This window comes from Tenrec ecaudatus, chromosome 4 (genome assembly GCF_050624435.1).
Source record: "Tenrec ecaudatus isolate mTenEca1 chromosome 4, mTenEca1.hap1, whole genome shotgun sequence".
Classification (NCBI taxonomy): domain Eukaryota; kingdom Metazoa; phylum Chordata; class Mammalia; order Afrosoricida; family Tenrecidae; genus Tenrec; species Tenrec ecaudatus.
The window spans coordinates 26,578,077-26,585,216 of NC_134533.1; the positions used below are offsets into that span (position 1 = coordinate 26,578,077).

The window sequence follows — 7,140 nt, forward strand, 5'->3', positions numbered from 1 at the left end:
GCCTACAGGGCTATGGTTCTCAACCTGTGTGTTGTGACCCCTTTGGGGGTCGAATGACCCTTCACAGGGGTCACCTAAGGCCATTCAGAGAGCATATTTCTGGTAGTCTTAGGAACCGAGACACGGCTCCTCTATCCATCTCCAGGTGGGTCTGCCCACATGCAAGATAGGCTGATCTGGTGAGAAAGAAGCTATCTCAACCTTCGCACTGATGTTGGCTTTTTACAAGTACTGTCACAAAATGTAGCGATGTAGTTTACTGTTGCTATATTAAGACTGTTACCCATGCTACACCATGCTTCAAGACAAAATTTCATTTATTTGCACTTAGAAATAAATATTTCACAATATATAATTATATATTGTTTTTGTGATTAATCACTATGCTCTAATTATGTTCAATTTGTAACAATAAAAATACATCCTGCCTATCAGATATTTACATGATGATTCATAACAGTAGCAAAATTACAGTTATGAAGTAGCAGTGAAAATAATTTTATGGTTTAGGGGTCACCACAACATGAGGAATTGTAGGAAAGGGTCTCAGCATTAGGAAAGTTGAGAACCACTGCTATAGGGAGTCCCATAACTTGGACCTTTGTCTCTGGTAGCCCGACAGCCAGGCAGTAAAGAAAGCTAAGCCGATGGGCGGCAGGGGAGACCAGGAGGGGCAGAGAGAGCCATTCCCACCAAGCTCTGTACAAAAGGCTCAATCATTCAGAAATAAATGGTGGTGATGGTGGTAGTGGTCACTGCTGTACTGAGCCAATACCTTCTGGAGTGGTTTGCTACCGAGCAACAGAAACAGGAAGGAGCCGATAAGCATCCCTCTCTGGCACAAAAAGATCTTCAGTCTTCAGCTGAAAATGCTGTTTCCCTGTAGACCACAATGTAAGATCCTTACCAAGAACCACAGCTGACTGGATGCCGAGACTGGGGGAGGGGAGGGTGTTAATGACATAGTATCATCTGCCACAGATCATCTTGCAGCCACAAGCTGCTCTGCCAAGTTGATCCACAAAATGGTCTTCTACTCACTCACCTTTCCGAACAGCTATGGAAGGGAGGAAGACCGTAGGAGAATCAAAGCGTTAAACTGTGGCGCAGGTTAAGAATACTGAAAGTACCACAGACCGCCAAAAGAACACACACACTTGTCTCGGAAGAAGCACCATCGGAATGCTCCTTGGAAGCCAGGATGGAGAGGCTTCATCTCACGTCATTTGGACGTGTTGTCAGGAGAGACCAGTCCCAGGAGAAGGACATCACGCTTGGTAAAGTGGAAGGGCAGCAAAATAGAGGAAGACCCTCGACGAGGTGGCTTGCCACCGTGACGGCAACAATGGCCTGAAACATCAAAACGCCGGTGAGGATGGTGTTTCGGTTGGTTGTACTTCTTCCAAGACATGGGCTTGTTCTTCTGACAGACAGACCGTGGTACTGCCAATACTCCTGCCAGTTCAAGTGCTTCAATTCTTCGGTCGTCCTCGTTCATCGCCCAACTTGCACGTGCATGGAAGGCGAGTCAACATACCATGGCTTGGGTCAGGCCCACCTTAGTCCCACGGTACCATCTTTACTTTCAAACACTTGAAAGAGGTCTTGTGCGGCAGATTTGCCCCTTGCGACATGTTGTTTGAGTTCTTGACTGCTGCTTCGACAAGATGACATCCTTGACGACTTCAATCTTTCTCTGTTTATCATGATGTTACCCACTGGTCCAGTTGGGAGGATTTTGGTTTTCTTTACATTGAGTTGAAATCCACATGAAGACTGCTGTGGTAGGGGTGGAGTCTAGCCTGTCAATCAGGTCATAGCTTGATGACCTCATCTGGAGGTGCTGCGGAGATAAATAGCTCACTGGAGGCCAGATACCCACAGACTCTCTGCTTCAACATTCTCTCTGCTACATCTCCCTTAGGGACATTCCTGTTGACAAGCCACATGGAACTATACAGATGGCAGCCAGAGCCTTGGAGCTGCAGGAACCACAAGGAGACTCACACCTGCACTAAGATGCTTCCCCTGGATCCACAAGACTTCCCACCCACTGGCCTGTGATCTTCCTGCACTCGGCGTCATTGCATGTGTTGCATGAGTCTGAAGAGGAATTCACAAACTGGTATCAGACATATGGGCTAATATTGGACTTATGGACTTGATCTGGACTGGGCTGAGATGGTTCCTTAATAAACAATTGCTCTTGATATAAAGCTCTTTTTTTTTTTTAAGCAAAAGGGAAGAAATTTATTGGAGCCCATATGGGAAACCCTAGTTACCCTACTGTGTAGGCATGCCCAGCAAAGAGTCATACCATTCACTGTACCCCCATGTACCAAAGGGACTCCCCTTGAGCCAAGCCCCAAAGCCCCAGGACTGGCTGGGGGTGGGGACGAAAGCTCTTTCTTATACACACATGAGCATGTCCCTAGATTTGTTTCTCTAGGCAAGGCTAACACAACTGCAGTCTTTGATCTTCACCAGCAGCAAGTGTTTCAAGTCCTCCTCCCTTTCAGCAGTGCAAGATCTTATTGTCTGCCTAACAAACAAAACTCACTACCATCGAGAAAATGCCGACTCATAGTGACCCCATAGGACAGGGTAGAACTGCCCCAGTGGGTTTCCAAGACGGTAACTCTTTATAGGAATAAAAGGCCCCATCTTGCTCCCACAGAGGATCTGTGGTTTTGAACTGCTGACCTGTGAATTATAGCCCAACGTGTAACCACTATATCACCAGGGCTCCTTTGTGTCTGCATATGGCAGGTTGTTAATAGCCTTCCGCCAATCCTGATGTTTTTCTTCATGTCGTCTGGCCGCTTGTCTTACACAGTTGGTTACTTATGGTGTAAGGATATAACCCTGACACACACACACACACTCTCTCTCTCTCTCTCTCTCTCTCTCTCTCTCTCTCTCTCTCTCTCTCTCTCTCTTCCTGATTTTAAGCCATGCAGCATTCACTTGTTCAGTTCCAATGATTGCTTCTTTGTCGATGTACAGGTTCCACGCAAGCACAATGACGTGTTCAGTTATGCCCATTCTTCTCAATGCTACCGTCATGTGTTATAACCCACACAGTCAAACAGATGCTTTTGCATCGTCGATAAGACGCAAACAAACATCTTTCTGCTAGTCTCTGCTTTCAGCCAAGACCCATCGGGCATCAGCGATATCCCTCGAGCCACGTCCTCTTCTGGATCCGGCCCGAACCTCTAGCAGCAACCTGTGAATCTACTGCTGCAATCGCTGTTGGATGCTCTTCCGCAGGTTACTTGCATGTGACATCAATGATATCGCTCTATAATTTATGCACTGTGTTGGGTCACCTTTCTGTGAAATGGGTACAATTAGGGATGTTTTCCAGTCATTTGATCGGGTTGGTATCTTTCTAGTATCTTGACATGGATGAGTGAGTGCTTCTGGTACAGCTTATTGGAACGTTTCAACGGGCATTTCATCCATTCCTGCAGCCTTGTTTTCCTCCAGTACCTTCATGCGGCTTGGACTTCTTACTGCCATCCCATGGTTCTTGGCCATATGCCACCTAATGAAATGGTTGAATGTCAGCCCGTTCTCTTTGGTGCGGTGACTCTGTGTCTTCTCTCCCTCTTCTTTTAATGCTTCCTGCAGCTTCCAATATTCTGCCCTTAGAATCTTTCACTATTGCAACTCGAGGCTTGAATTATTTTTTCTTCGGGTCTTTTGGATGGGGAGATGCTGAGAGTGTTCTTCCTTCAGGTTTTCTAACTCCAGGTCTGTGCACATTTCATTATAATACTTCCCCCAAAGAGGGCCGATGAAAAGTTATCTTCCACTACTGAATATTGCATAGAACACCATATAACCTGGCTCACAACAAGAATTTCCCCACACAGCCCTATAAACATCACACTCCTTGAAACCTATCAAAACTTGTCCCCGAAACACTGAGATCACCGGCCTTGTAGCAAGCACTGAGTCACTGGAAACATCTTTTAACCCCAAGGATTGTCAGGATGAGGCGACGTTCCTGTTCCTGGAATTACTGATTCCCAACATTTGCCTTAGTCGTCTCTCTCAGGGCTTCATGTTCTACCCAATCCAGTTTACCCGAGGTCTCAAGTTGTAACCGTCTTCTTAGCACCTGAACTCCCAGGCCTACTGCTACAGGGAACCTGACCCACCCACACCTGAAAACAAAGCAGCAAGTGCCAGGAGTAGATGGGAAAGGCACGACCTCCCGCTGCTTCATTGGAGAGCATTCTGACAGACTTCTTTATCATTAAAGGGACCATTCATTCACTGCCACTCAGTCGATTGTGACTCACAAACACCCTACAGGTCAGAGCAGAACAGCCCCTGTGGGTTTTTGTGACTGTAACTTTTTACAGGAGTAGAAAGCCTCATCTTTCTCTTACGGCTGGTGGTTTCGAACTGCTGACCTTGCAGTTAGCAGCCCATGACGCCACTGGGGCTCTTATTAAAATATGATAGTCACCCCTTTAAATGATTTTAAGGGGTTTTGATTGAGAAAACAATGGTGCAATGTCGTCGCTGTTCGATGCTGTGTATTACGACTCCGGGGGTCCCCATGTCCTGTGGGTTTTCTAGGGGTTGCCTTTTGCAGGGCAGATCACCCCTCCTTTCCACGAACAGAGCCGCAAATGGGTTCAAAGCCTCAATCTTTCGGGTAGCAGCCAAATGCTCAACCACTGAGCCACCAGGGAGAGCTTCTAACATAGAATCACTCGATTCCATTAAACAACTCAGAACCAAACCTCACTGAACTCCGGCGACATCCCAGCTTCTGTTTAGGCACGTAATGTGTTGACGTTAATTCACCATTCACAGCAGAGCTGTGGGAAAAAATGCTGATCCCCACAGCACAGACTGGGAAAGTGAAACAGGGATCAAGTGACTTGCCCATTTCACAACGAGAAAATGCCTGTCGGGATTCAGGCCATGGCACCCTGGCTCCAGCGCCCGGGTGCTTCGCCACCATGGACGTTGGATGCTGACTCCTGCAGCTCCTTTCTAGAACCTGAATGAGAACACTCTTTGCCTTTCTCAGAAGCCCTAGTGGCTCCGTGGCTATGAGTTGGGCTGTGGTCTGCAAAGCCAACAGTTTGAAACCACCAGCTGCTCTGCACGACAAAGATGAGGTTTTCCATGTCTGTCTCAGAAACCCACAGGGACAGTTCTACCCTGTCCGAGAGGGTCGCTATGAGTTGGCATCAGCTCCTTGGCATTGAGTTTGGTTTGGGTTTTAGCTTTTTCATTCCTCAGAGGGGTGTGGAGCAAACTATACATGGGGCTGCTAACCGCAGGGCCAGCAGTTCAAATCCACCAACCGCTCCTTGGGAGATGAGGTTTTCTTCTCCCATAAAGATGTCCAATCTCAGATACTCACGGGGGGGGGGGGGGGGGGAGTCTACTCTGTCCTATAAGGTCACGATGGGTCAGGACTGACCCCAAAGCAGAGTCTTATTTGGTTTGGGGCTTTTCATTCCTCAATCAGCACTGCCAGCCTGGCTTCCCAGAGCCCACTTTCCTCTTCCAGCCTAAGGCATGCAGTTGGGAAGCTGAAGTCAGAGGAAGTTGGAATGATGGCAGGTGATTCATCTGTTTCATTGCTCAGTATGCCCGGAATCCTGAAACTCACAAGCCCAGTCTAAGCTCCAGTACCTGCTGTCAGCTGCCAATGGAGTGGGTATTGACTGGTCGCAACCCTCCACACCAGAACAGAACCGTTGCCTGGTCCTAAGCCATGTTCACATGGGCAGGTATGTTTGTGCCCGTTGCTGCCGCCACAATACCAGCCCATCTCACTGAGAGTCTTGCTTGGTTGCACAAAGCGCCAAGCCTTCTCCAGGCCCGCAGTTCATTGACTTGGGAAAAACGGAAGTGGATCGATTTCTACTTGAAGAAAGAGCCTGTTTGACAAAGACGCCAGAAGTCCTAGTAAGGGTTAACCCAAGCAATTAGCTGAATCTCAAAACTGGACACAGTATCTAGACCTGGTTTCCGCCAATAAAATGCCTCCGAGCTTCAGGTCCATGCCCAGAGTGGGCGACGATGGCCTTGGCCACTTTCCCTAGTCCTCTCCTGGAGTAAGGGGACAGGGGACCCCCTCCTGTGCTCGGCTCAGCTCAGCTCCGCACGGGTTGCCTGCGGCCTCAGCGTGCCAACCCCAATGGGCGGAACGCCGCCCGTGGACTCGGGAAAGTGGTGTCCGCAGGAAGGGCAAGGTCTCGGCAGGGTGGGCCCCGCGGGGAAAGGAAAGGGGCTTCCTGGGGTCAGGGGTGAGCAAGGGGCAGGTGGGAACCAGAGTTTGCGGAGTGGGAGCGGGCCAGGTGAGACAGGCACGCGAGGGGTGGCCGGGGAGCAAAGCGCTGCCAGACCGGAAAACCCCGGGGGCGCCCCCCACGGGTGGGAGGGGCGGGGAGGCGAGGGGCGGCGCCCCCTGCAGCCCCCGGGGCCTGCCCGGCCGCTCCGCGCGGACACGGCGGGCCCGTGCACCCCGGCGGCCCATGGAGGCCCGAGCCGGCACCCCGGCGCTCCCCGGCCCGGCCGCGGCCCTTCCCCCCGGGGCGCCGCGCTTACCTCAGCCACGGCTGCGTCCCGCTCGGCCCCGCGCTCGGTCACAGGCTCATGCCGCGGGGCGCCGGCCACGCCGCCCGAGTTCGAAGGCGCCGTCGGCGGCCGCCGGGGCCAGCGCGGGGTCGGCTCGCGCGAACCCGGAGAGCGGCTCGGGGGACCGGCCTCGGCGGCGGCTGACACCGCGCGCACTGCGCATGCGGCAGCGGCCGGGCCCGCGCCCCCTGCTGGACAGGAGGAGTCAGGGCACCGCCGTGGGGTTTCTCCCTGGGCTGGAGCCCAAGCTCCATTCCAACAAACAAAATGCAAACCAAGCAACATGTTGGATTATAGGATATGTGGATTATGTGCTAATCAAAGTGTTGTGGGGGGGGGGAGACACCGTGCACTTATAAGACTGACAAAGGAGTAAGCATTTTAGTGTAATTCCTGTAGGTACACGTTCAACATTGTTGGAGGGCAATTACAAAGATTTGCTGTTATACTGGTGCCCTTGCATTGATTTCCACGCAATGATCCTTGAGTTTTCTAGGCTATACGCTTTTCAGGAGAGATCGC

General features: G+C 50.8%; 1 protein-coding gene across 2 annotated transcripts in view; it reads right to left on the reverse strand.

The window, feature by feature from the left end:
- Positions 1–6,764, reverse strand: part of EXT2 (exostosin glycosyltransferase 2) — a 142,224-nt gene extending 135,460 nt beyond the window's left edge. Inside the window, exon 1 of one of the 2 annotated variants that reach the window (XM_075545851.1) lies at positions 6,589–6,764. The gene's annotated coding sequence lies outside the window, so the exon portion shown is untranslated. The remainder of the gene's footprint in view (positions 1–6,588) is intronic. The other variant, XM_075545850.1, reaches the window with a different exon arrangement.
- Positions 6,765–7,140: the final 376 nt, after the last annotated feature.